The following is a 7,330-nucleotide window of genomic DNA, read 5'->3' as shown; positions in this document are numbered from 1 at the left end:
ACAGGTATGGAACAGAATTCTCATCCAATGAGAAAAAACAGTATGAACAAAAATCTTTCTCCTTGTTAACAAAACTTTTTGTCCTTTCCTAGACAAAGAATTTAACTATTTTTTATAGTTAGAAGTCAAATGGGTAAAAGTCTAGCTTGATAAACTAGCCACAGATAATCCCCAATATCTGACTTCCATTACTGGAAACATCATAGATGGTAGAAAGTCTATTCATTTTAGACTGAATTGTACAGAACCTCTCCCTGTATCAGGGAACTTGCTGAAGGTAGATTTGCTTGAAGTTCATTCCCATAGGAAACGAAAACTGTTAACTCCTTTGTAACTCGGATTTTTTTATTTTTTTTTTTAATAGACCACTCACGCTAGCTAGAGCCACAGAATGCATTCTGTTGTCTTGCCTGGGGATGCAGATAGTATTTTTTCAAGTGGGTAGCCACATTTGAAGTTTCCAGAGTGCAGTAGTCTTGAATCTTCAAGACTATGGAATAATGTCAGTTCATTCTGTATATGAATGATATGCATATCTATTCTGCCATATAATGCCATTCTTCAGCTGCAATGTAGATCTCTGCAACACTGAATACTTCTTGTATCATTTTTAATGTATTTTCACAAGAGCAAATTCAGATCAGACTGCAATGCCAGAAACTTTCATTATCACCTCTATAGCAGCCTAGGCTACCTATCACTTCTGAATTATTTGTAAGATATTTTTTCCTCCTGTTAAGAAGTTCATATAATCACAGAACATGTGAGGTTGCCCGAAGTAGGATCAACTACAGCAGGTTGCTCAGAGTATTAAGATGTAAGAAATACCACTGTCTTGTACTACCAGCAGAGACTGACATTTGCCACACCAGGTAGCTGGAAGGCACAGAAGTGAGATTTCCCTCCCCACAAATTACACAATTTTTGTAAAGCCCTTGCTCCTGAGGAGAGGCTTCCAAAGAAAGAGCACCTATGACAAACTCCACTTGTATTTTGGTTGTGTTCCCAAGCCTAGTAAATTTGGACATGGAAACACAATTAGAGAAGTTTATCAATCACAGCCTTCTCCTTTAATATCAACAAAAAGGCAGAACCAGCTGAGTGTAAAAGACCTCTCTAAGCATTTCTGCACACACATTCAGGGGCTAGTGGCTGAACAAGATTTAACAAGTTAAGCATTTCCTTTTTTTACTGAAAAGCTGACTCTGCACGCCAGTTTTACAAGAGCTGGTTGAACTACTTAAGTTCACACATATTATCAAGTTATAAATGACTTGTTATAGACCGGCTGTCCTCACGCTACAAGCCATTTCCATATTCAACATATTGATGTAAGACTTTCTCTCATTATCCCCCTGGTCTGGACTGTTCAATTTTGTGTAAAACAGTTCATTACATCAAACAGCCAGAAAATTACTCCAAAGCCCAGAAACTACAAAATTCATTTCAGCTATAGAAGACCGTGAATACCTCACTCCAATGAATATTAATTTATTTGAGCAGTCATCTCTGATGAGAAAGAGCAAAGTTCAAATTACTGGCTTGAAGCAAATAAAGCAAGGAGTTTAAGCTGGTTCTGTGTATTAAAGAGAAATAGTCTAACACTGAATGACAGATAAGACAGATACATACACACCTATGTGGAGAGAAATACATGTACATACATACATACATAGAGTAGAAGCAGGGAAAATTTCTCAATGTTCCTATCCTTGCAAAAAAGTATGGCTTCAATAAATTGTCTTTGTCTCAATGCAGCTTTTTTTCCTTTACATCTGCTCTTGGAGACCGTAAATTCACATCTCTTTTATAACTTCCCACTCCTCACCTGTTTGATCTGCATTTCATTTCCTTGGGTAAACAATTCCAATCTTTTCACTCCCTTGAAAAAAACTCTTGCCATATTTGTCATATCAAACCCTCTGCAATACTGTGATAATTAACAGTTAATAACACACTTTGAATAGTAGATAAGAATTAAAGAATTTGTATAGAATGGTACTTCCTTCTCTATGCTTTTTTTCCCCAGTTCTGATTACAGCTATAAATTGGGCAACGATATTTCAACAAACTGTCATGATGCCCAAATTTTCTTGTTATATTAATACTGTTAATTTAGGAACTTTTAAGACCTATAAATGGCACCTTATTTTCTGCCTCCGAAACACACTGGTTTGTATATACCAATAATCAGTTTTACCTGTCATCCTGCTGTCCTTTCACACAGCTTGCTTAGACTTCTCAGGTGACCTTTCCAGCACTTCTGAATTTGATTAAAGCTTTGAATCCTCAATAAATACTTTAGAAATAAAATTCTACAGATGGTTAATAGAAAATATTGAACAGCTCCTGATTTAAGACAAAACATTAAGCCTCCTATAACTTAACATTTATTTATTATTTCCTCTCAGAGACTTTTGTGACCCATGAAAATATTTTACCTCTCACATCACAGCTTCTTTATTTAATAGCCTGGTGTGAGGAACCTTCAGTTGCATCTTGCAAAGTATATGTAAATTAGAACTATATTAAAATTTAATCTGCTATGCCATTACTGCAATCAAAACTCCTAATAGATTAGTGAGGAGCAATTGTCTTTGCAGAAGCAGAACAAACTACATTAGTAATACTAGTTAGTACTACTGAGTCTACCGTCGGTCTTTGCAACTGTAAGGGATGAGAATTACGTGTGCATGTTTTTTTCTTTAAAAGCACCCAACAATTTTCAGACCTGTTTCCTACGTAAACAACGTTTATAAGATCACTTGTGGAGTATTTGTTGGAAGCTCTCCTTCAGTAACCTAAAATCTACTGACCAATTTCTACCAAACTGGACTCAAGTACACTGAGGTTCTCTAAATTTGTGAAAACAAGAGCCAGATAGAGAACAGAGACTCTATTAATACTCCCAGTGAATGAATGCAGCTTACCACGGAGCAGGAAAAAAGGGAAGAAACCAGTACAAATGCCCTAGCTATAAGAAATGCTTCAACAGAATTTAATGCCTTTTATTAGATGCCAAAAAAACTCACTTGGCTTTAGAATAGATTCCTGTTTTCTAATAAGTTTTAAGTATCAGACAGTTATGGCATTCATAATAATCTACTTCTGTACGGACTCTGCTGTTGGAAGACTAAATTCATGTTGCAACCATAGCATCTAACTGCAAAGTCAATCAACAGCAAGGTTAATTGAAAACTATCTCATTGAAAACTCATTGAAAACTATCCATTATTTCTGCTCTTCAATAAGGGTTCTGTTAAAATGTAACTACCTTTGTTATTCTGTAGTTCTTTGTGTGGATATGGTGATTTATTAGACCAATGCACTAGCAGAAGTAAGCTAGCACTCAATTTAGCTTCCCACCCCCCCCAAAATATAGGCACCTAAATTAAGAAATGTATTTTTAGAAACTTACACACTTTTGATGACAGTTTCTGTCCTTTAACTGATAAAAAAACCATTTTTCAGAGAATTAAGAAATCCAACATTAAAGATATAAGAATTCCTAATTATGCTAATTAGTTTATTTCCTGGAAGTCTATAATTAATGTGCTGCTGCCTCTCCGACACATTCTCTGTTCAACTTGTGTTACAAGATGCAGGTCACAGCATTGCATAAGCACCCAAATAGTTCGAAGAGGCTACACAGCTTCTGACCTCTAGGGAGGAGATGGCTCTGCAGAACGAAAATTATTTTGTTTGCAAAGTCATTTGAAATAAATACGACAGTCTAAGTTGTTCCAGTCTTACCCCGTATCTTTTATTCCTTTGAAACCATGTCTTGTAAACATGAAATATATAGCCTGTAATCTGTGTCAGACGACCTCAAGATCCCTCCCAAAAAACTTAAGAGACTGATTCACAGATGCACTGGAACACAGAACTCCTATTGCAATCTGGCGCCTTGATATCTTTGAGAATCCAGGACATAGTCCAAAATAACAAAAACTGGAAAAGAGGTATTATCACCCTTGCAGCAGCCAGAGGCTCAAGGGTGGTAGAAAAAAAAACAGAGCATGAGTTATAAAAGGTGATTCACTCTCCAAGCAGTTAAATAAAGTACATTAAGATGCATCAGACACACAAGCAGAAGATTATAAAAAGGCCCAATCGGAATGCAGTAACAGTAACCTGATAAGACTTCCATCATGATACCTTTTCTCAGCAGCCAAAAGCATAGGAACAAAAGAAAAAAAAAAACAAAAACCAACCTCATTTTCTTTCAAACTATGTATTTCCCACAGACAACAGAGCCTCATATTTTAGTTCAATCCTCTGTCTGACAAGTATCTGGCTTTTTTTTTTTTATTTATTTTCCTCCAAACTGCAGACTTACAGATCTCAGTGGATGAGGAGCGAGTGTATATGCAAGTGGGTTGATAGCAGTTTAAGAGTGTTAAAAAAATACATAGAAAAAATAGAACAAGCTGGACTATATGCATCATCTCCTATAGGGAAGAAAAAAACATCAGAAAATACAGGGTATGAGATGAAGCACATCCATCATGAAAAGCAACAGAAAAGAACTATGGAAGAGCAAGTAAAGGGAAAAGACAGTACAATAAAACACATCAAAAGCAGAGAGAAACAGATTTCTTTATCTACTACAGGGCAGAAAAGACTGATGTGAAGGATAGATTGTGAAATTTTGAGTTAAGACTTAACATATTTTACCCCAGCTTTTTAAGGAAATTAGTCTCATGCAGGAAGTGTTGGGAAGGAGAAGGGGAGTCCCTCACTTGGAAACCAGCTGGCTGAATTCAATCAAATTTGACAGAAGGGTAGAGGTCTCAAAGATAATTGCCTAAGAAAACGCTAAGTTCATGAAATCAAGATGCTGTCAGTGTCCTGACCAAGGGAAAGGCTACAGTATGCATTAAGACCTTATTAGACATTAGATGATCCAGAAAAGGATGAGACTATATATAAAGGTTTCAAACAGGGGGGGGAAAAAAAATCCGTTAGGGTTTACAAGCATCTGTGATATGGGGGGGAGAAAAAGGTAAAAAAAAAAAAAAAAAAAGGGGGAAAAAAAGATTGGGCTAGGCAGTACAAAGATAGCAGATGAGACCCTTAAATTTTCCTTCTGACCCAGCAAACTCCAAAGCCACAAACTGTGTGGGTAATTGTTTCACTTGCACGGTTACAGTAGAAGGTGCCTGACAGTGCTTCATGGACTACAGAAGATATCACAGGCATGGTCCCAAGGGCTTTAGCACTAATGTGGATGGTTCCACTTCATTACTTTCAGCAGACCACAGTCTTATCTGTCTGCATTAATGAATGGCTACCCCTCTGGAAGATACGCTACTGGTTATATTCTAATGATGACATAATTAGAAAGCAGAAATAGATCTCCGTGAGGGGACTGCCGGTAGCCATGACCTAAAAAAAAAAAAAAAAAAAAAAGGGTAAGAAGCCAGTCTTCTACTGCTCAAGGAACTACTCTTTTAAAATACTTCTTCCTCTTTCAATTGGGGAATAAAGGAAGACACGGTAATACTTGGTAAAGTATTCACCATTGGGAGTAGTAACAAACAGGCACCAAAAGGCCCTTTCTATATGCAAAAGTGCTGTACAAAGCGGGACATTTTTCTCTTCCTATGGAGAAATCAAAGCAAGAGAGGCAAAGCGACTGAAAGGAAAAGCAGCAGCGGAAAAGCTGGATGGAAAGAAAAGCCAAGCAACCCAAATCACCTTCCACCCACTACTCCAGTCTGCCTTCAGAACCAGCAGCATCCAGCCCAAAACAGGATAAGTTTTCTGGAACCTGATTAAAACAGAACATACTTACAGCATACAATAATCAATGAGAAGAGAGTTGTTTTTTTTTTTTTAAAAGCTGTACCACTCTTTTGATTTGTTTTATACTGATCAAGCCCATCTTGAATTGACAAATACTCAGTTAACAGTCACTACGTGTTAACATATCATCTTGATGCAAATGACGAGCAGCAATTCCTCAGCTTTTTCAATAAAACCAGATTTTAGGTAACATGTATATTATCCATCTATACTTCTAAAGCGTAGTCAAGTCAGTATTTCATATTCAAAAATGGCATCTGCATGCTTGCTAAAAATTAATCTTTGCTACAATTTAAGCAAAGAGAAACTTCAGATGGTGTTCCACCAAATGCCTTCTTGTGTGCTTGCTTATATACTAGGCTGACGGTACCGGCAAGGCAACTAATTTAAACCACTAAGTGATTTTCATAGGTTCTACAATGCAAGCATCTAGAATCCCAGATGATTAAATTTTACTGGCAAGCGATCTAGGATGCTCGAACAACACATCGCTGAATATACTTAAGCAAACGACCAAAGCTTTGTCAATTAAACATTTCAGATTCAAGGAAAACAAAGCAGAACTAGTTTAATAATTTTCAACACAATTTTCCCGATAAAGTATCGCAGACTGGTTGCACAAACAGATCCTGAAATATTTCACTTTTCAGGAAGCGCACCTTTCAACTTCAGACAACACCCAGCATCTGCATGCCGAGAGAAAGAGGAATGCAGTCAGCTGGAATCAGTTAACAATTACAGTCAATAAACAAATCCACTGCAGTGGAAGATCCACTTTTGATATTACTAAGCAGTGATTCATGTGAAGCGTCAATATAGCTTTCCTTGCTTACAGATTCATCATCCATATATGTAAGTCAAAAAAACCCCATCAACTCATTACCATATGAAACGCTAGTTAAATGCAGAAGATTTCAGCTGCTGGAGATGTAAACAGAAGAGAGGTCTCTGTGTTGAAAATGTGGGACTTTTACCTAAAATCCTGTTTCTAGCATACAAAGAAGAGGCATGTCTGCGTTTAATACAGCAGATCTGAATGCATCACCTTGCTCCACTCCACACTATGAATCCTTTCTACTTGCCTTTACGTTTACTCTACCATTTTTTTTTCAGAAAAGAATCCAAGTTACATCTTCTCAAGCTAAGGTATTTATGTAAAACCGTGACTGGTGAAAAGGGTGGAAAAATCCAACTAGAGCATTTAATCTGATCAAATGCCACCGTGTCACAATTAGATGTCACTGTGTGTTCACTTTAATTCTGGAAGCACATGCGGCACGAAAGGGAGTCCTGGCAATGTACTGCTCCAGGTGCAAGCGCACGCACCGCGTATACCTAGCGTTAAAGCCGGCCCTTCAGCGCTCCGCACTTTCTATTTCTTCTGCCGGCGAGAGAAGCGGGCGCGGAGAAAGGCGTTTTGGCTGGCTGGAGAAGTTGGAACCTGCGTGCTCCTCCTGGAGCTCCCAGCCAGCCGCGGATCTCCAAGCCAGCCTAACAATGGTAGCAGTGTTCCAGCCGGCAG

This window comes from Egretta garzetta, unplaced genomic scaffold (genome assembly GCF_000687185.1).
Source record: "Egretta garzetta isolate BGI_Z169 unplaced genomic scaffold, ASM68718v1 scaffold138, whole genome shotgun sequence".
Taxonomy (NCBI): Eukaryota; Metazoa; Chordata; class Aves; order Pelecaniformes; family Ardeidae; genus Egretta; species Egretta garzetta.
This window is presented reverse-complemented; position numbering follows the sequence as displayed.